The sequence below is a fragment of the Salvelinus fontinalis genome, chromosome 29 (assembly GCF_029448725.1).
Source record: "Salvelinus fontinalis isolate EN_2023a chromosome 29, ASM2944872v1, whole genome shotgun sequence".
In the NCBI taxonomy this organism is placed as follows: domain Eukaryota; kingdom Metazoa; phylum Chordata; class Actinopteri; order Salmoniformes; family Salmonidae; genus Salvelinus; species Salvelinus fontinalis.
Window position 1 is genome coordinate 41,597,976 of NC_074693.1, and position 18,592 is coordinate 41,616,567.

Below are 18,592 nucleotides of genomic sequence, written 5' to 3' on the forward strand. Positions count from 1 at the left end.
TGGTGCCCCCTTGATGTCAAGTACTATCTAATTGTATCTTGAGAGATAGAGTGCTCATTTTCAGGTGTTGTTCATCAATCTAAAATGTCCCTCATTTGATGTTTTTCTCTCTCAGTCTAACAGTACCAAACAGAGTGGGTAGTCTGCTGCTCTTGAGATCCAGAGGTGTCAGGTAATTTTTTTTCTATCCACTTGAAATCAAATGCATTACTGGTGTGTTTTCCAAGAGGGAGCGTTCTTGATTAGGCAAAATAACTCTCCATCTAAAATGGCCCTTGTTAGACCATTATTTCCACTTTTGAATGATTTGAAAAAGGGGTTATAGCTCAGTGGTAGAGCATTTGACTGCAGATCAAGAGGTCCCAGGTTCAAATCCTGGTGCCCCCTTGTAGACATGTACTTTCTAAGTCAGTCTTTAGAGATGGAGTGCTATTTTTCAGGAGTTGTTACTCAATCTAAAATGTACCTTATTAGATCTTTTTTCTCTCAGTCAGACAGTTCCAAACAAAGTTGGAAGTGCAATAGACTGCAGATCAAGAGGTCCCAGATTCAAATTCTGGTGCGCCGTTAACTTCTTTGATATAGGGGGCAGCATTTTCACTTTTGGATGAATTGCGTGCCCATATTGAACTGCCTCCTACTCTGTCCCAGATGCTAATATATGCAAATTATTATTAATTTTGGATAGAAAACACTCTCAAGCTTCTAAAACTGTTTGAATGATGTCTGTGAGTATAACAGAACTCATATGGCAGGCAAAAACCTGAGAAAAAATCTAAACAGGAAGTCAAAATTCTGAGAGTGGTCATTGTTAAAGTCTTCGCCTATTCAATTCGCTGTAATATATGGATCTGTTTGCACTTCAAACGCCTTCCACTAGATGTCAACAGTCAGTACAACATGGAATGAAGCTGGGACCGGATGGGAGGGGAATGATAGAAGTTAAAATGAAGTGCTTTCTAAGTGTATCTTGACGGTTGTAGTAATCTTTTTTAGATTATGTTACTCAATCTAAAATGTCCGTCATTAGATGGTTTTTCTCTCAGTCAAACAGTTCCAAACAGAGTGGGTAGTGTTTTACTCTTGAGATCCAGAGGTGTCAGGTTAAAAATGTTCGATCCACTTGAAATCAAATGCATTACTGGTGTGTTTTCTAAGAGGGGGCGTTCTTGATTAGGTAAAATAACTCTCCATCTAAAATGGCCCTTGTTAGACCATTTTTTCCAATTTTGGATCATCAGACATAGGGGGTATAGCTCAGTGGAAGAGCATTTGACTGCAGATTAAGAGGTCCCAGGTTCAAATCCTAGTGCCCCCTTGTAGACATGTACTTTCTAAGTCAGTCTTTAGAGATGGAGTGCTATTTTTCAGGAGTTGTTACTCAATCTAAAATGTCCATCATTTGATGTTTTTTCTCTCAGTCAGACAGTTCCAAACAAAGGTGGAAGTGCGATAGACTTCAGATCAAGAGGACTCAGGTTCAAATCCTTTAGTGAACTTGAAATCAAATACTTTTTAATGTGTGCTTTCAAAGAGAGAGAGTGTTCTTTATTAGGTTATGTAGATCTCCATCTTAAATGTCTCTTATTAGACAATTTTTGGACATTTTTCCATTAACGTGGGAAAAGCTTAGTGGTAGAGAATTTGACTGCAGATCAAGCGGTCCCAGTTTCAAATTCTGGTGCCCCCTTAAAATCAAGTGCTTTCTAAGTGTATCTTGACGGTTAGAGTATTCTTTTTTAGATTATGTTTCTCAATCTAAAATGTCCCTCATTTGATGTTTTTTCTCTCAGTCTAACAGTACCAAACAGAGTGGGTAGTCTGCTGCTCTTGAGATCCAGAGGTGTCAGGATTTTTTTTTTTCTATCCACTTGAAATCAAATACATTACTGGTGTGTTTTCCAAGAGGGAGAGTTTTTGAAGAGGCAAAATAGCTCTCCATCTAAAATGGCCCTTGTTAGACAGTTTATCCCTCTTATACAGTTTCTGACAGAGGGGGTATAGCTCAGTGGTAGAGCATTTGACTGCAGATCAAGAGGTCCCAGGTTCAAATCCTGGTTCCCCCTTGATGTCAAGTACTATCTAATTGTATCTTTAGAGTCGGAGTGCTCATTTTCAGGAGTTGTTACTCAATCTAAAATGTCCCTCATTTGTTGTTTTTTCTCTCAGTCTAACAGTACCAAACAGAGTGGGTAGTGTGCTACTCTTGAGATTCAGAGGTGTCAGGTAATTTTTTTTTCTATCCACTTGAAATCAAATACATTACTGGTGTGTTTTACAAGAGGGAGAGTTTATGAAGAGGCAAAATAACTCTCCATCTAAAATCGCCCTTGTTAGACAGTTTATCCCTCTTATACAGTTTCTGACAGAGGGGGTATAGCTCAGTGGTAGAGCATTTGACTGCAGATCAAGAGGTCCCAGGTTCAAATCCTGGTGCCCCCTTGATGTCAAGTACTAACTAATTGTATCTTTAGAGTCGGAGTGCTCATTTTCAGGGGTTGTTACTCAATCTAAAATGTCCATCATTTGATGTTTTTTCTCTCAGTCAGACAGTTCCAAACAAAGGTGGAAGTGCGATAGACTTCAGATCAAGAGGACTCAGGTCAAAATCCTTTAGTGAACTTGAAATCAAATACTTTTTAATGTGTGCTTTCAAAGAGAGAGTGTTCTTTATTAGGTTATGTAGATCTCCATCTTAAATGTCCCTTATTAGACAATTTTTGGACATTTTTCCATTAGCGTGGGAAAAGCTCAGTGGTAGAGAATTTGACTGCAGATCAAGCGGTCCCAGTTTCAAATTCTGGTGCCCCCTTAAAATCAAGTGCTTTCTAAGTGTATCTTGACGGTTAGAGTATTCTTTTTTAGATTATGTTACTCAATCTAAAATGTCCCTCATTTGATGTTTTTTCTCTCAGTCTAACAGTACCAAACAGAGTGGGTAGTCTGCTGCTCTTGAGATCCAGAGGTGTCAGGAATTTTTTTTTTCTATCCACTTGAAATCAAATACATTACTGGTGTGTTTTCCAAGAGGGAGAGTTTTTGAAGAGGCAAAATAACTCTCCATCTAAAATGGCCCTTGTTAGACAGTTTATCCCTCTTATACAGTTTCTGACAGAGGGGGTATAGCTCAGTGGTAGAGCATTTGACTGCAGATCAAGAGGTCCCAGGTTCAAATCCTGGTTCCACCTTGAATTCAAGTACTATCTAATTGTATCTTTAGAGTCGGAGTGCTCATTTTCAGGAGTTGTTACTCAATCTAAAATGTCCCTCATTTGATGTTTTTTCTCTCAGTCAGACAGTTCCAAACAAAGGTGGAAGTGCGATAGACTTCAGATCAAGAGGACTCAGGTTCAAATCCTTTAGTGAACTTGAAATCAAATACTTTTTAATGTGTGCTTTCAAAGAGAGAGTGTTCTTTATTAGGTTATGTAGATCTCCATCTTAAATGTCCCTTATTAGACAATTTTTGGACATTTTTCCATTAGCGTGGGAAAAGCACAGTGGTAGAGAATTTGACTGAAGATCACGCGGTCCCAGTTTCAAATTCTGGTGCCCCCGTAAAATCAAGTGCTTTCTAAGGGTATCTTGACGGTTAGAGTATTCTTTTTTAGATTATGTTACTAAATCTAAAATGTCCCTCATTTGATGTTTTTTCTCTCAGTCTAACAGTACCAAACAGAGTAGCTAGTCTGCTGCTCTTGAGAGCCAGAGGTGTCAGGTAATTTTTTTCTTTCTATCCACTTGAAATCAAATACATTACTGGTGTGTTTTCCAAGAGGGAGAGTTTTTGAAGAGGCAAAATAACTCTCCATCTAAAATGACCCTTGTTAGACAGTTTTTCCTTTTTATACAGTTTCTGACAGAGGGGTATAGCTCAGTGGTAGAGCATTTGACTGCAGATCAAGAAGTCCCAGGTTCAAGTCCTGGTGCCCCCTTAATATCAAGTACTGTCTAATTGTATCTTTAGAGTCAGAGTGCTCATTTTCAGGAGTTGTTACTCAATCTAAAATGTCCATCATTTGATGTTTTTTCTCTGAGTCAGACAGTTCCAAACAAAGGTGCAAGTGCGATAGACTTCAGATCAAGAGGACTCAGGTTCAAATCCTTTAGTGAACTTGAAATCAAATACTTTTTAATGTGTGCTTTCAAAGAGAGAGTGTTCTTTATTAGGTTATGTAGATCTCCATCTTAAATGTCCCTTATTAGACAATTTTTGGACATTTTTCCATTAGCGTGGGAAAAGCACAGTGGTAGAGAATTTGACTGAAGATCAAGCGGTCCCAGTTTCAAATTCTGGTACCCCCGTAAAATCAAGTGCTTTCTAAGGGTATCTTGACGGTTAGAGTATTCTTTTTTAGATTATGTTACTCAATCTAAAATGTTCCTCATTTGATGTTTTTTCTCTCAGTCTAACAGTACCAAACAGAGTGGGTAGTCTGCTGCTCTTGAGATCCAGAGGTGTCAGGTAATTTTTTTTTCTATCCACTTGAAATCAAATACATTACTGGTGTGTTTACCAAGAGGGGGAGTTTTTTAAGAGGCAAAATAACTCTCCGTCTAAAATGGCCCTTGTTAGACAGTTTTTTCCTCTTACACAGTGTCTGACAGAGGGGGTATAGCTCAGTGGTAGAGCATTTGACTGCAGATCAAGAGGTCCCAGGTTCAAATCTTGGTGCCCCCTTGATCTCAAGTACTATCTAATTGTATCTTTAGAGTCGGAGTGCTCATTTTCAGGAGTTGTTACTCAATCTAAAATGTCCATCATTTGATGTTTTTTCTCTCAGTCAGACAGTTCCAAACAAAGGTGGAAGTGCGATAGACTTCAGATCAAGAAGACCCAGGTTCAAATCCTTTAGTGAACTTGAAATCAAATACTTTTTAATGTGTGCTTTCAAAGAGAGAGTGTTCTTTATTAGGTTATGTAGATCTCCATCTTAAATGTCCCTTATTGGACAATTTTTGGACATTCTTCCATTAGCGTGGGAAAAGCTCAGTGGTAGATAATTTGACTGCAGATCAAGCGGTCCCAGTTTCAAATTCTGGTGCCCCCTTAAAATCAAGTGCTTTCTAAGTGTATCTTGACGGTTAGAGTATTCTTTTTTAGATTATGTTACTCAATCTAAAATGTTCCTCATTTGATGTTTTTTCTCTCAGTCTAACAGTACCAAACAGAGTGGGTAGTCTGCTGCTTTTGAGATCCAGAGGTGTCAGGTAATTTTTTTCTTTCTATCGACTCGAAATCAAATACATTACTGGTGTGTTTTCCAAGAGGGAGAGTTTTTGAAGAGGCAAAATAACTCTCCATCTAAAATGGCCCTTGTTAGACAGTTTTTTCCTCTTACACAGTGTCTGACAGAGGGGGTATAGCTCAGTGGTAGAGCATTTGACTGCAGATCAAGAGGTCCCAGGTTTAAATCATGGTGCCCCCTTGATGTCAAGTACTAACTAATTGTATCTTGAGAGTCGGAGTGCTCATTTTTAGGAGTTGTTACTCAATTTAAAATGTCCCTCATTTGATGTTTTTTCTCTCAGTCTAACAGTACCAAACAGAGTGGGTAGTCTGCTACTCTTGAGATTCAGAGGTGTCAGGTAACTTTTTTTTCTATCCACTTGAAATCAAATACATTACTGGTGTGTTTTACAAGAGGGAGAGTTTTTGAAGAGGCAAAATAACTCGCCATCTAAAATGGCCCTTGTTAGACAGTTTTTCCCTCTTACACAGTTTCTGACAGAGGGGGTATAGCTCAGTGGTAGAGCATTTGACTGCAGATCAAGAGGTCCCAGGTTCAAATCCTGGCGCACCCTTGATCTCAAGTACTATCTAATTGTATCTTTAGAGTCGGAGTGCTCATTTTCAGGAGTTGTTACTCAATCTAAAATGTCCATCATTTGATGTTTTTTCTCTCAGTCAGACAGTTCCAAACAAAGGTGGAAGTGCGATAGACTTCAGATCAAGAGGACCCAGGTTCAAATCCTTTAGTGAACTTAAAATCAAATACTTTTTAATGTGTGCTTTCAAAGAGAGAGTGTTCTTTATTAGGTTATGTAGATCTCCATCTTAAATGTCCCTTATTGGACAATTTTTGGACATTCTTCCATTAGCGTGGGAAAAGCTCAGTGGTAGAGAATTTGACTGCAGATCAAGCGGTCCCAGTTTCAAATTCTGGTGCCCCCTTAAAATCAAGTGCTTTCTAAGTGTATCTTGACGGTTAGAGTATTCATTTTTAGATTATGTTCCTCAATCTAAAATGTTCCTCATTTGATGTTTTTTCTCTCAGTCTAACAGTACCAAACAGAGTGGGTAGTCTGCTGCTCTTGAGATCCAGAGGTGTCAGGTAATTTTTTTCTTTCTATCCACTCGAAATCAAATACATTACTGGTGTGTTTTCCAAGAAGGAGAGTTTTTGAAGAGGCAAAATAACTCTCCATCTAAAATGGCCCTTGTTAGACAGTTTTTTCCTCTTACACAGTGTCTGACAGAGGGGGTATATCTCTGTGGTAAAGCATTTGACTGCAGATCAAGAGGTCCCAGGTTCAAATCCTGGTGCCCCCTTGATGTCAAGTACTAACTAATTGTATCTTGAGTCGGAGTGCTCATTTTTAGGAGCTGTTACTCAATTTAAAATGTCCCTCATTTGATGTTTTTTCTCTCAGTCTAACAGTACCAAACAGAGTGGGTAGTCTGCTACTCTTGAGATTCAGAGGTGTCAGGTAACTTTTTTTTCTATCCACTTGAAATCAAATACATTACTGGTGTGTTTTACAAGAGGGAGAGTTTTTGAAGAGGCAAAATAACTCTCCATCTAAAATGGCCCTTGTTAGACAGTTTTTCCCTCTTACACAGTTTCTGACAGAGGGGGTATAGCTCAGTGGTAGAGCATTTGACTGCAGATCAAGAGGTCCCAGGTTCAATTCCTGGTGCCACCTTGATCTCAAGTACTATCTAATCTTATCTTTAGAGTCGGAGTGCTCATTTTCAGGAGTTGTTACTCAATCTAAAATGTCCATCATTTGATGTTTTTTCTCTCAGTCTGATAGTTCCAAACAAAGGTGGAAGTGCCATAGACTTCAGATCAAGAGGACCCAGGTTCAAATCCTTTAGTGAACTTGAAATCAAATACTTTTTAATGTGTGCTTTCAAAGAGAGAGTGTTCTTTATTAGGTTATGTAGATCTCCATCTTAAATGTCCCTTATTGGACAATTTTTGGACATTTTTCCATTAGCGTGGGAAAAGCTCAGTGGTAGAGAATTTGACTGCAGATCAAGCGGTCCCAGTTTCAAATTCTGGTGCCCCCTTAAAATCAAGTGCTTTCTAAGTGTATCTTGACGGTTAGAGTATTCTTTTTTAGATTATGTTACTCAATCTAAAATGTCCCTCATTTGATGTTTTTTCTCTCAGTCTAACAGTACCAAACAGAGTGGGTAGTCTGCTGCTCTTGAGATCCAGAGGTGTCAGGTAATTTTTTTTTCTATCCACTTGAAATCAAATACATTACTGGTGTGTTTACCAAGAGGGAGAGTTTTTGAAGAGGCAAAATAACTCTCCATCTAAAATGGCCCTTGTTAGACAGTTTATCCCTCTTATACAGTTTCTGACAGAGGGGGTATAGCTCAGTGGTAGAGCATTTGACTGCAGATCAAGAGGTCCCAGGTTCAAATCCTGGTGCCCCCTTGATGTCAAGTACTATCGAATTGTATCTTTAGAGTCGGAGTGCTCATTTTCAGGAGTTGGTACTCAATCTAAAATGTCCATCATTTGATGTTTTTTCTCTCAGTCAGACAGTTCCAAACAAAGGTGGAAGTGTGATAGACTTCAGATCAAGAGGACTCAGGTTCAAATCCTTTAGTGAACTTGAAATCAAATACTTTTTAATGTGTGCTTTCAAAGAGAGAGTGCTCTTTATTAGGTTATGTAGATCTCCATCTTAAATGTCCCCTATTGGACAATTTTTGGACATTTTTCCATCAGCGTGGGAAAAGCTCAGTGGTAGAGAATTTTACTGCAGATCAAGCGGTCCCAGTTTCAAATTCGGGTGCCCCCTTAAAATCAAGTGCTTTCTAAGTGTATCTTGACGGTTAGAGTATTCTTTTTTAGATTATGTTACTCAATCTAAAATGTCCCTCATTTGATGTTTTTTCTCTCAGTCTAACAGTACCAAACAGAGTGGGTAGTCTGCTGCTCTTGAGATCCAGAGGTGTCAGGTAATTTTTTTTCTATCCACTTGAAATCAAATGCATTACTGGTGTGTTTTCCAAGAGGGAGCGTTCTTGATTAGGCAAAATAACTCTCCATCTAAAATGGCCCTTGTTAGACCATTATTTCCACTTTTGAATGATTTGAAAAAGGGGTTATAGCTCAGTGGTAGAGCATTTGACTGCAGATCAAGAGGTCCCAGGTTCAAATCCTGGTGCCCCCTTGTAGACATGTACTTTCTAAGTCAGTCTTTAGAGATGGAGTGCTATTTTTCAGGAGTTGTTACTCAATCTAAAATGTACCTTATTAGATCTTTTTTCTCTCAGTCAGACAGTTCCAAACAAAGTTGGAAGTGCAATAGACTGCAGATCAAGAGGTCCCAGATTCAAATTCTGGTGCGCCGTTAACTTCTTTGATATAGGGGGCAGCATTTTCACTTTTGGATGAATTGCGTGCCCATATTGAACTGCCTCCTACTCTGTCCCAGATGCTAATATATGCAAATTATTATTAATTTTGGATAGAAAACACTCTCAAGCTTCTAAAACTGTTTGAATGATGTCTGTGAGTATAACAGAACTCATATGGCAGGCAAAAACCTGAGAAAAAATCTAAACAGGAAGTCAAAATTCTGAGAGTGGTCATTGTTAAAGTCTTCGCCTATTCAATTCGCTGTAATATATGGATCTGTTTGCACTTCAAACGCCTTCCACTAGATGTCAACAGTCAGTACAACATGGAATGAAGCTGGGACCGGATGGGAGGGGAATGATAGAAGTTAAAATGAAGTGCTTTCTAAGTGTATCTTGACGGTTGTAGTAATCTTTTTTAGATTATGTTACTCAATCTAAAATGTCCGTCATTAGATGGTTTTTCTCTCAGTCAAACAGTTCCAAACAGAGTGGGTAGTGTTTTACTCTTGAGATCCAGAGGTGTCAGGTTAAAAATGTTCGATCCACTTGAAATCAAATGCATTACTGGTGTGTTTTCTAAGAGGGGGCGTTCTTGATTAGGTAAAATAACTCTCCATCTAAAATGGCCCTTGTTAGACCATTTTTTCCAATTTTGGATCATCAGACATAGGGGGTATAGCTCAGTGGAAGAGCATTTGACTGCAGATTAAGAGGTCCCAGGTTCAAATCCTAGTGCCCCCTTGTAGACATGTACTTTCTAAGTCAGTCTTTAGAGATGGAGTGCTATTTTTCAGGAGTTGTTACTCAATCTAAAATGTACCTTATTAGATCTTTTTTCTCTCAGTCAGACAGTTCCAAACGAAGTTGGAAGTGCAATAGACTGCAGATCAAGAGGTCCCAGATTCAAATTCTGGTGCGCCGTTAACTTCTTTGATATAAGGGGCAGCATTTTCACTTTTGGATGAATTGCGTGCCCATAGTGAACTGCCCCCTACTCTGTCCCAGATGCTAATATATGCAAATCTTTATTCATTTTGGATAGAAAACACTCTCAAGCTTCTAAAACTGTTTGAATGATGTCTGTGAGTATAACAGAACTCATATGGCAGGCAAAAACCTGAGAAAAAATCCAAACAGGAAGTCAAAATTCTGAGAGTGGTCATTGTTAAAGTCTTCGCCTATTCAATTCCCTGTAATATATGGATCTGTTTGCACTTCAAACGCCTTCCACTAGATGTCAACAGTCAGTACAACATGGAATGAAGCTGGGACCGGATGGGAGGGGAATGATGGAAGTTAAAATGAAGTGCTTTCTAAGTGTATCTTGACGGTTGTAGTAATCTTTTTTAGATTATGTTACTCAATCTAAAATGTCCGTCATTAGATGGTTTTTCTCTCAGTCAAACAGTTCCAAACAGAGTGGGTAGTGTTTTACTCTTGAGATCCAGAGGTGTCAGGTTAAAAATGTTCGATCCACTTGAAATCAAATGCATTACTGGTGTGTTATCTAAGAGGGAGCGTTCTTGATTAGGTAAAATAACTCTCCATCTAAAATGGCCCTTGTTAGAACATTTTTTCCAATTTTGGATCATCAGACATAGGGGGTATAGCTCAGTGGTAGAGCATTTGACTGCAGATCAAGAGGTCCCAGGTTCAAATCCTAGTGCCCCCTTGTAGACATGTACTTTCTAAGTCAGTCTTGAGAGATGGAGTGCTATTTTTCACGAGTTGTTACTCAATCTAAAATGTACCTTATTAGATCTTTTTTCTCTCAGTCATACAGTTCCAAACGAAGTTGGAAGTGCAATAGACTGCAGATCAAGAGGTCCCAGATTCAAATTCTGGTGCGCCGTTAACTTCTTTGATATAGGGGGCAGCATTTTCACTTTTGGATGAATTGCGTGCCCATAGTGAACTGCCTCCTACTCTGTCCCAGATGCTAATATATGCAAATGATTATTACTTTTGGATAGAAAACACTCTCAAGCTTCTAAAACTGTTTGAATGATGTCTGTGAGTATAACAGAACTCATATGGCAGGCAAAAACCTGAGAAAAAATCCAAACAGGAAGTAAAAATTCTGAGAGTGGTCATTGTTAAAGTCTTCGCCTATTCAATTCGCTGTAATATATGGATCTGTTTGCACTTCAAACGCCTTCCACTAGATGTCAACAGTCAGTACAACATGGAATGAAGCTGGGACCGGATGGGAGGGGAATGATAGAAGTTAAAATGAAGTGCTTTCTAAGTGTATCTTGACGGTTGTAGTAATCTTTTTTAGATTATGTTACTCAATCTAAAATGTCCGTCATTAGATGGTTTTTCTCTCAGTCAAACAGTTCCAAACAGAGTGGGTAGTGTTTTACTCTTGAGATCCAGAGGTGTCAAGTTAAAAATGTTCGATCCACTTGAAATCAAATGCATTACTGGTGTGTTTTCTAAGAGGGAGCGTTCTTGATTAGGTAAAATAACTCTCCATCTAAAATGGCCCTTGTTAGAACATTTTTTCCAATTTTGGATCGTCAGACATAGGGGTTATAGCTCAGTGGTAGAGCATTTGACTGCAGATTAAGAGGTCCCAGGTTCAAATCCTAGTGCCCCTTTGTAGACATGTACTTTCTAAGTCAGTCTTTAGAGATGGAGTGCTATTTTTCAGGAGCTGTTACTCAATCTAAAATGTACCTTATTAGATCTTTTTTCTCTCAGTCAGACAGTTCCAAACGAAGTTGGAAGTGCAATAGACTGCAGATCAAGAGGTCCCAGATTCAAATTCTGGTGCGCCGTTAACTTCTTTGATATAGGGGGCAGCATTTTCACTTTTGGATGAATTGCGTGCCCATAGTGAACTGCCTCCTACTCTGCCCCAGATGCTAATATATGCAAATCTTTATTAATTTTGGATAGAAAACACTCTCAAGCTTCTAAAACTGTTTGAATGATGTCTGTGAGTATAACAGAACTCATATGGCAGGCAAAAACCTGAGAAAAAATCCAAACAGGAAGTAAAAATTCTGAGAGTGGTCATTGTTAAAGTCTTCGCCTATTCAATTCGCTGTAATATATGGATCTGTTTGCACTTCAAACGCCTTCCACTAGATGTCAACAGTCAGTACAACATGGAATGAAGCTGGGACCGGATGGGAGGGGAATGAGAGAAGTTAAAATGAAGTGCTTTCTAAGTGTATCTTGACGGTTGGAGTAATCTTTTTTAGATTATGTTACTCAATCTAAAATGTCCGTCATTAGATGGTTTTTCTCTCAGTCAAACAGTTCCAAACAGAGTGGGTAGTGTTTTACTCTTGAGATCCAGAGGTGTCAGGTTAAAAATGTTCGATCCACTTGAAATCAAATGCATTACTGGTGTGTTTTCTAAGAGGGAGCGTTCTTGATTAGGCAAAATAACTCTCCATTTAAAATGTCCCTTGTTAGACCATTATTTCCACTTTTGGATCATCTGAAATGGGTAGTATAGCTCACTGGTAGAGCATTTGACTGCAGATCAAGAAGTCCCAGGTTCAAATCCTAGTGCCCCCTTGTAGACATGTACTTTCTAAGTCAGTCTTTAGAGATGGAGTGCTGTTTTTCAGGAGTTGTTACTCAATCTAAAATGTACCTTATTAGATCTTTTTTCTCTCAGTCAGACAGTACCAAATGAAGCTGGAAGTGCAATAGACTGCAGATCAAGAGGTCCCAGATTCAAATTCTGGTGCGCCGTTAACTTCTTTGATATAGGGGGCAGCATTTTCACTTTTGGATGAATTGCGTGCCCATAGTGAACTGCCTCCTACTCTGTCCCAGATGCTAATATATGCAAATTATTATTAATTTTGGATAGAAAACACTCTCAAGCTTCTAAAACTGTTTGAATGATGTCTGTGAGTATAACAGAACTTAAATTGCAGGCAAAAACCTGAGAAAAAATCCAAACAGGAAGTGAAAATTCTGAGAGTGGTCATTGTTAAAGTCATCGCCTATTCAATTCCCTGTAATATATGGATCTGTTTGCACTTCAAACGCCTTCCACTAGATGTCAACAGTCAGTACAACATGGAATGAAGCTGGGACCGGATGGGAGGGGAATGAGAGATGTTAAAATGAAGTGCTTTCTAAGTGTATCTTGACGGTTGGAGTAATCTTTTTTAGATTATGTTACTCAATCTAAAATGTCCGTCATTAGATGGTTTTTCTCTCAGTCAAACAGTTCCTAACAGAGTGGGTAGTGTTTTACTCTTGAGATCCAGAGGTGTCAGGTTAAAAATATTCGATCCACTTGAAATCAAATGCATTACTGGTGTGTTTTCTAAGAGGGAGCGTTCTTGATTAGGTAAAATAACTCTCCATCTAAAATGGCCCTTGTTAGAACATTTTTTCCAATTTTGGATCATCAGACATAGGGGGTATAGCTCAGTGGTAGAGCATTTGACTGCAGATCAAGAGGTCCCAGGTTCAAATCCTAGTGCCCCCTTGTAGACATGTACTTTCTAAGTCAGTCTTTAGAGATGGAGTGCTATTTTTCAGGAGTTGTTACTCAATCTAAAATGTACCTTATTAGATCTTTTTTCTCTCAGTCAGACAGTTCCAAACGAAGTTGGAAGTGCAATAGACTGCAGATCAAGAGGTCCCAGATTCAAATTCTGGTGCGCCGTTAACTTCTTTGATATAGGGGGCAGCATTTTCACTTTTGGATGAATTGCGTGCCCATAGTGAACTGCCTCCTACTCTGCCCCAGATGCTAATATATGCAAATCTTTATTAATTTTGGATAGAAAACACTCTCAAGCTTCTAAAACTGTTTGAATGATGTCTGTGAGTATAACAGAACTCATATGGCAGGCAAAAACCTGAGAAAAAATCCAAACAGGAAGTAAAAATTCTGAGAGTGGTCATTGTTAAAGTCTTCGCCTATTCAATTCGCTGTAATATATGGATCTGTTTTTACTTCAAACGCCTTCCACTAGATGTCAACAGTCAGTACAACATGGAATGAAGCTGGGACCGGATGGGAGGGGAATGAGAGAAGTTAAAATGAAGTGCTTTCTAAGTGTATCTTGACGGTTGGAGTAATCTTTTTTAGATTATGTTACTCAATCTAAAATGTCCGTCATTAGATGGTTTTTCTCTCAGTCAAACAGTTCCAAACAGAGTGGGTAGTGTTTTACTCTTGAGATCCAGAGGTGTCAGGTTAAAAATGTTCGATCCGCTTGAAATCAAATACATTACTGGTGTGTTTTCTAAGAGGGAGCGTTCTTGATTAGGCAAAATAACTCTCCATTTAAAATGTCCCTTGTTAGACCATTATTTCCACTTTTGGATCATCTGAACTGGGGAGTATAGCTCACTGGTAGAGCATTTGACTGCAGATCAAGAAGTCCCAGGTTCAAATCCTAGTGCCCCCTTGTAGACATGTACTTTCTAAGTCAGTCTTGAGAGATGGAGTGCTGTTTTTCAGGAGTTGTTACTCAATCTAAAATGTACCTTATTAGATCTTTTTTCTCTCAGTCAGACAGTACCAAATGAAGCTGGAAGTGCAATAGACTGCAGATCAAGAGGTCCCAGATTCAAATTCTGGTGCGCCGTTAACTTCTTTGATATAGGGGGCAGCATTTTCACTTTTGGATGAATTGCGTGCCCATAGTGAACTGCCTCCTACTCTGTCCCAGATGCTAATATATGCAAATTATTATTAATTTTGGATAGAAAACACTCTCAAGCTTCTAAAACTGTTTGAATGATGTCTGTGAGTATAACAGAACTTAAATTGCAGGCAAAAACCTGAGAAAAAATCCAAACAGGAAGTGAAAATTCTGAGAGTGGTCATTGTTAAAGTCATCGCCTATTCAATTCCCTGTAATATATGGATCTGTTTGCACTTCAAACGCCTTCCACTAGATGTCAACAGTCAGTACAACATGGAATGAAGCTGGGACCGGATGGGAGGGGAATGAGAGATGTTAAAATGAAGTGCTTTCTAAGTGTATCTTGACGGTTGGAGTAATCTTTTTTAGATTATGTTACTCAATCTAAAATGTCCGTCATTAGATGGTTTTTCTCTCAGTCAAACAGTTCCAAACAGAGTGGGTAGTGTTTTACTCTTGAGATCCAGAGGTGTCAGGTTAAAAATATTCGATCCACTTGAAATCAAATGCATTACTGGTGTGTTTTCTAAGAGGGAGCGTTCTTGATTAGGTAAAATAACTCTCCATCTAAAATGGCCCTTGTTAGAACATTTTTTCCAATTTTGGATCATCAGACATAGGGGGTATAGCTCAGTGGTAGAGCATTTGACTGCAGATCAAGAGGTCCCAGGTTCAAATCCTAGTGCCCCCTTGTAGACATGTACTTTCTAAGTCAGTCTTTAGAGATGGAGTGCTATTTTTCAGGAGTTGTTACTCAATCTAAAATGTACCTTATTAGATCTTTTTTCTCTCAGTCAGACAGTTCCAAACGAAGTTGGAAGTGCAATAGACTGCAGATCAAGAGGTCCCAGATTCAAATTCTGGTGCGCCGTTAACTTCTTTGATATAGGGGGCAGCATTTTCACTTTTGGATGAATTGCGTGCCCATAGTGAACTGCCTCCTACTCTGTCCCAGATGCTAATATATGCAAATCTTTATTAATTTTGGATAGAAAACACTCTCAAGCTTCTAAAACTGTTTGAATGATGTCTGTGAGTATAACAGAACTCATATGGCAGGCAAAAACCTGAGAAAAAATCCAAACAGGAAGTAAAAATTCTGAGAGTGGTCATTGTTAAAGTCTTCGCCTATTCAATTCGCTGTAATATATGGATCTGTTTGCACTTCAAACGCCTTCCACTAGATGTCAACAGTCAGTACAACATGGAATGAAGCTGGGACCGGATGGGAGGGGAATGAGTGAAGTTAAAATGAAGTGCTTTCTAAGTGTATCTTGACGGTTGGAGTAATCTTTTTTAGATTATGTTACTCAATCTAAAATGTCCGTCATTAGATGGTTTTTCTCTCAGTCAAACAGTTCCAAACAGAGTGGGTAGTGTTTTACTCTTGAGATCCAGAGGTGTCAGGTTAAAAATGTTCGATCCACTTGAAATCAAATGCATTACTGGTGTGTTTTCTAAGAGGGAGCGTTCTTGATTAGGCAAAATAACTCTCCATCTAAAATGGCCCTTGTTAGACCGTTATTTCCACTTTTGGATGACCTGAACTAGGGAGTATAGCTCAGTGGTAGAGCATTTGACTGCAGATCAAGAAGTCCCAGGTTCAAATCCTAGTGCCCCCTTGTAGACATGTACTTTCTAAGTCAGTCTTTAGAGATGGAGTGCTATTTTTCAGGAGTTGTTACTCAATCTAAAATGTACCTTATTAGATATTTTTTCTCTCAGTCAGACAGTTCCAAACGAAGTTGGAAGTTCAATAGACTGCAGATCAAGAGGTCCCAGATTCAAATTCTGGTGCGCCGTTAACTTCTTTGATATAGGGGGCAGCATTTTCACTTTTGGATGAATTGCGTGCCCATACTGAACTGCCTCCTACTCTGTCCCAGATGCTAATATATGCAAATGATTATTAATTTTGGATAGAAAACACTCTCAAGCTTCTAAAACTGTTTGAATGATGTCTGTGAGTATAACAGAACTTAAATTGCAGGCAAAAACCTGAGAAAAAATCCAAACAGGAAGTGAAAATTCTGAGAGTGGTCATTGTTAAAGTCATCGCCTATTCAATTCCCTGTAATATATGGATCTGTTTGCACTTCAAACGCCTTCCACTAGATGTCAACAGTCAGTACAACATGGAATGGAGCTGGGACCGGATGGGAGGGGAATGAGAGAAGTTAAAATGAAGTGCTTTCTAAGTGTATCTTGACGGTTGGAGTAATCTTTTTTAGATTATGTTACTCAATCTACAATGTCCGTCATTAGATGGTTTTTCTCTCAGTCAAACGCTTCCAAACAGAGTGGGTAGTGTTTTACTCTTGAGATCCAGAGGTGTCAGGTTAAAAATGTTCGATCCACTTGAAATCAAATGCATTACTGGTGTGTTTTCTAAGAGGGAGCGTTCTTGATTAGGCAAAATAACTCTCCATCTAAAATGGCCCTTGTTAGACCGTTATTTCCACTTTTGGATGACCTGAACTAGGGAGTATAGCTCAGTGGTAGAGCATTTGACTGCAGATCAAGAAGTCCCAGGTTCAAATCCTAGTGCCCCCTTGTAGACATGTACTTTCTAAGTCAGTCTTTAGAGATGGAGTGCTATTTTTCAGGAGTTGTTACTCAATCTAAAATGTACCTTATTAGATATTTTTTCTCTCAGTCAGACAGTTCCAAACGAAGTTGGAAGTTCAATAGACTGCAGATCAAGAGTTCCCAGATTCAAATTCTGGTGCGCCGTTAACTTCTTTGATATAGGGGGCAGCATTTTCACTTTTGGATGAATTGCGTGCCCATAGTGAACTGCCTCCTACTCTGTCCCAGATGCTAATATATGCAAATGATTATTAATTTTGGATAGAAAACACTCTCAAGCTTCTAAAACTGTTTGAATGATGTCTGTGAGTATAACAGAACTTAAATTGCAGGCAAAAACCTGAGAAAAATCCAAACAGGAAGTGAAAATTCTGAGAGTGGTCATTGTTAAAGTCATCGCCTATTCAATTCCCTGTAATATATGGATCTGTTTGCACTTCAATCGCCTTCCACTAGATGTCAACAGTCAGTACAACATGGAATGGAGCTGGGACCGGATGGGAGGGGAATGAGAGAAGTTAAAATGAAGTGCTTTCTAAGTGTATCTTGACGGTTGGAGTAATCTTTTTTAGATTATGTTACTCAATCTACAATGTCCGTCATTAGATGGTTTTTCTCTCAGTCAAACGCTTCCAAACAGAGTGGGTAGTGTTTTACTCTTGAGATCCAGAGGTGTCAGGTTAAAAATGTTCGATCCACTTGAAATCAAATGCATTACTGGTGTGTTTTCTAAGAGGGAGCGTTCTTGATTAGGCAAAATAACTCTCCATCTAAAATGGCCCTTGTTAGATCATTTTTTCCAATTTTGGATCATCAGACATAGGGGGTATAGCTCAGTGGTAGAGCATTTGAGTGCAGATCAAGAGGTCCCAGGTTCAAATCCTAGTGCCCCCTTGTAGACATGTACTTTCTAAGTCAGTCTTTAGAGATGGAGTGCTATTTTTCAGAAGTTGTTACTCAATCAAAAATGTACCTTATTAGATCTTTTTTCTCTCAGTCAGACAGTTTCAAACGAAGTTGGAAGTGCAATTGACTGCAGATCAAGAGGTCCCAGATTCAAATTCTGGTGCGCCGTTAACTTCTTTGATATAGGGGGCAGCATTTTCACCTTTGGATGAATTGCGTGCCCATAGTGAACTGCCTCCTACTCTGTCCCAGATGCTAATATATGCAAATGATTATTAATTTTGGATAGAAAACACTCTCAAGCTTCTAAAACTGTTTGAATGATGTCTGTGAGTATAACAGAACTCATATGGCAGGCAAAAACCTGAGAAAAAATCCAAACAGGAAGTAAAAATTCTGAGAGTGGTCATTGTTAAAGTCTTCGCCTATTCAATTCGCTGTAATATATGGATCTGTTTGCACTTCAAACGCCTTCCACTAGATGTCAACAGTCAGTACAACATGGAATGAAGCTGGGACCGGATGGGAAGGGAATGAGAGAAGTTAAAATGAAGTGCTTTCTAAGTGTATCTTGACGGTTGGAGTAATCTTTTTTAGATTATGTTACTCAATCTACAATGTCCGTCATTAGATGTTTTTTCTCTCAGTCAAACGCTTCCAAACAGAGTGGGTAGTGTTTTACTCTTGAGATCCAGAGGTGTCAGGTTAAAAATGTTCGATCCACTTGAAATCAAATGCATTACTGGTGTGTTTTCTAAGAGGGAGCGTTCTTGATTAGGCAAAATAACTCTCCATCTAAAATGGCCCTTGTTAGATCATTTTTTCCAATTTTGGTTCATCAGACATAGGGGGT

General features: G+C 38.9%; 14 non-coding genes across 14 annotated transcripts; all 14 read left to right on the forward strand.

The window, feature by feature from the left end:
• The first annotated feature begins 315 nt into the window (after positions 1-315).
• trnac-gca (transfer RNA cysteine (anticodon GCA)) lies at positions 316-387 on the forward strand. The gene has a single exon. It is a non-coding gene; the product is annotated as a tRNA-Cys (tRNA).
• Positions 388-1,994: 1,607 nt separating this feature from the next.
• Positions 1,995-2,066, forward strand: trnac-gca (transfer RNA cysteine (anticodon GCA)). Its single transcript has one exon. It is a non-coding gene; the product is annotated as a tRNA-Cys (tRNA).
• Positions 2,067-2,370: 304 nt separating this feature from the next.
• On the forward strand, positions 2,371-2,442 carry trnac-gca (transfer RNA cysteine (anticodon GCA)). Its single transcript has one exon. It is a non-coding gene; the product is annotated as a tRNA-Cys (tRNA).
• Positions 2,443-3,116: 674 nt separating this feature from the next.
• trnac-gca (transfer RNA cysteine (anticodon GCA)) lies at positions 3,117-3,188 on the forward strand. The gene has a single exon. It is a non-coding gene; the product is annotated as a tRNA-Cys (tRNA).
• A 675-nt stretch (positions 3,189-3,863) lies between these two features.
• trnac-gca (transfer RNA cysteine (anticodon GCA)) lies at positions 3,864-3,935 on the forward strand. The gene has a single exon. It is a non-coding gene; the product is annotated as a tRNA-Cys (tRNA).
• A 674-nt stretch (positions 3,936-4,609) lies between these two features.
• On the forward strand, positions 4,610-4,681 carry trnac-gca (transfer RNA cysteine (anticodon GCA)). The gene has a single exon. It is a non-coding gene; the product is annotated as a tRNA-Cys (tRNA).
• A 676-nt stretch (positions 4,682-5,357) lies between these two features.
• On the forward strand, positions 5,358-5,429 carry trnac-gca (transfer RNA cysteine (anticodon GCA)). Its single transcript has one exon. It is a non-coding gene; the product is annotated as a tRNA-Cys (tRNA).
• Positions 5,430-5,733: 304 nt separating this feature from the next.
• On the forward strand, positions 5,734-5,805 carry trnac-gca (transfer RNA cysteine (anticodon GCA)). Its single transcript has one exon. It is a non-coding gene; the product is annotated as a tRNA-Cys (tRNA).
• A 1,050-nt stretch (positions 5,806-6,855) lies between these two features.
• On the forward strand, positions 6,856-6,927 carry trnac-gca (transfer RNA cysteine (anticodon GCA)). The gene has a single exon. It is a non-coding gene; the product is annotated as a tRNA-Cys (tRNA).
• Positions 6,928-7,601: 674 nt separating this feature from the next.
• Positions 7,602-7,673, forward strand: trnac-gca (transfer RNA cysteine (anticodon GCA)). The gene has a single exon. It is a non-coding gene; the product is annotated as a tRNA-Cys (tRNA).
• Positions 7,674-8,346: 673 nt separating this feature from the next.
• Positions 8,347-8,418, forward strand: trnac-gca (transfer RNA cysteine (anticodon GCA)). The gene has a single exon. It is a non-coding gene; the product is annotated as a tRNA-Cys (tRNA).
• A 1,790-nt stretch (positions 8,419-10,208) lies between these two features.
• On the forward strand, positions 10,209-10,280 carry trnac-gca (transfer RNA cysteine (anticodon GCA)). Its single transcript has one exon. It is a non-coding gene; the product is annotated as a tRNA-Cys (tRNA).
• Positions 10,281-13,001: 2,721 nt separating this feature from the next.
• trnac-gca (transfer RNA cysteine (anticodon GCA)) lies at positions 13,002-13,073 on the forward strand. Its single transcript has one exon. It is a non-coding gene; the product is annotated as a tRNA-Cys (tRNA).
• A 1,790-nt stretch (positions 13,074-14,863) lies between these two features.
• On the forward strand, positions 14,864-14,935 carry trnac-gca (transfer RNA cysteine (anticodon GCA)). Its single transcript has one exon. It is a non-coding gene; the product is annotated as a tRNA-Cys (tRNA).
• Positions 14,936-18,592: the final 3,657 nt, after the last annotated feature.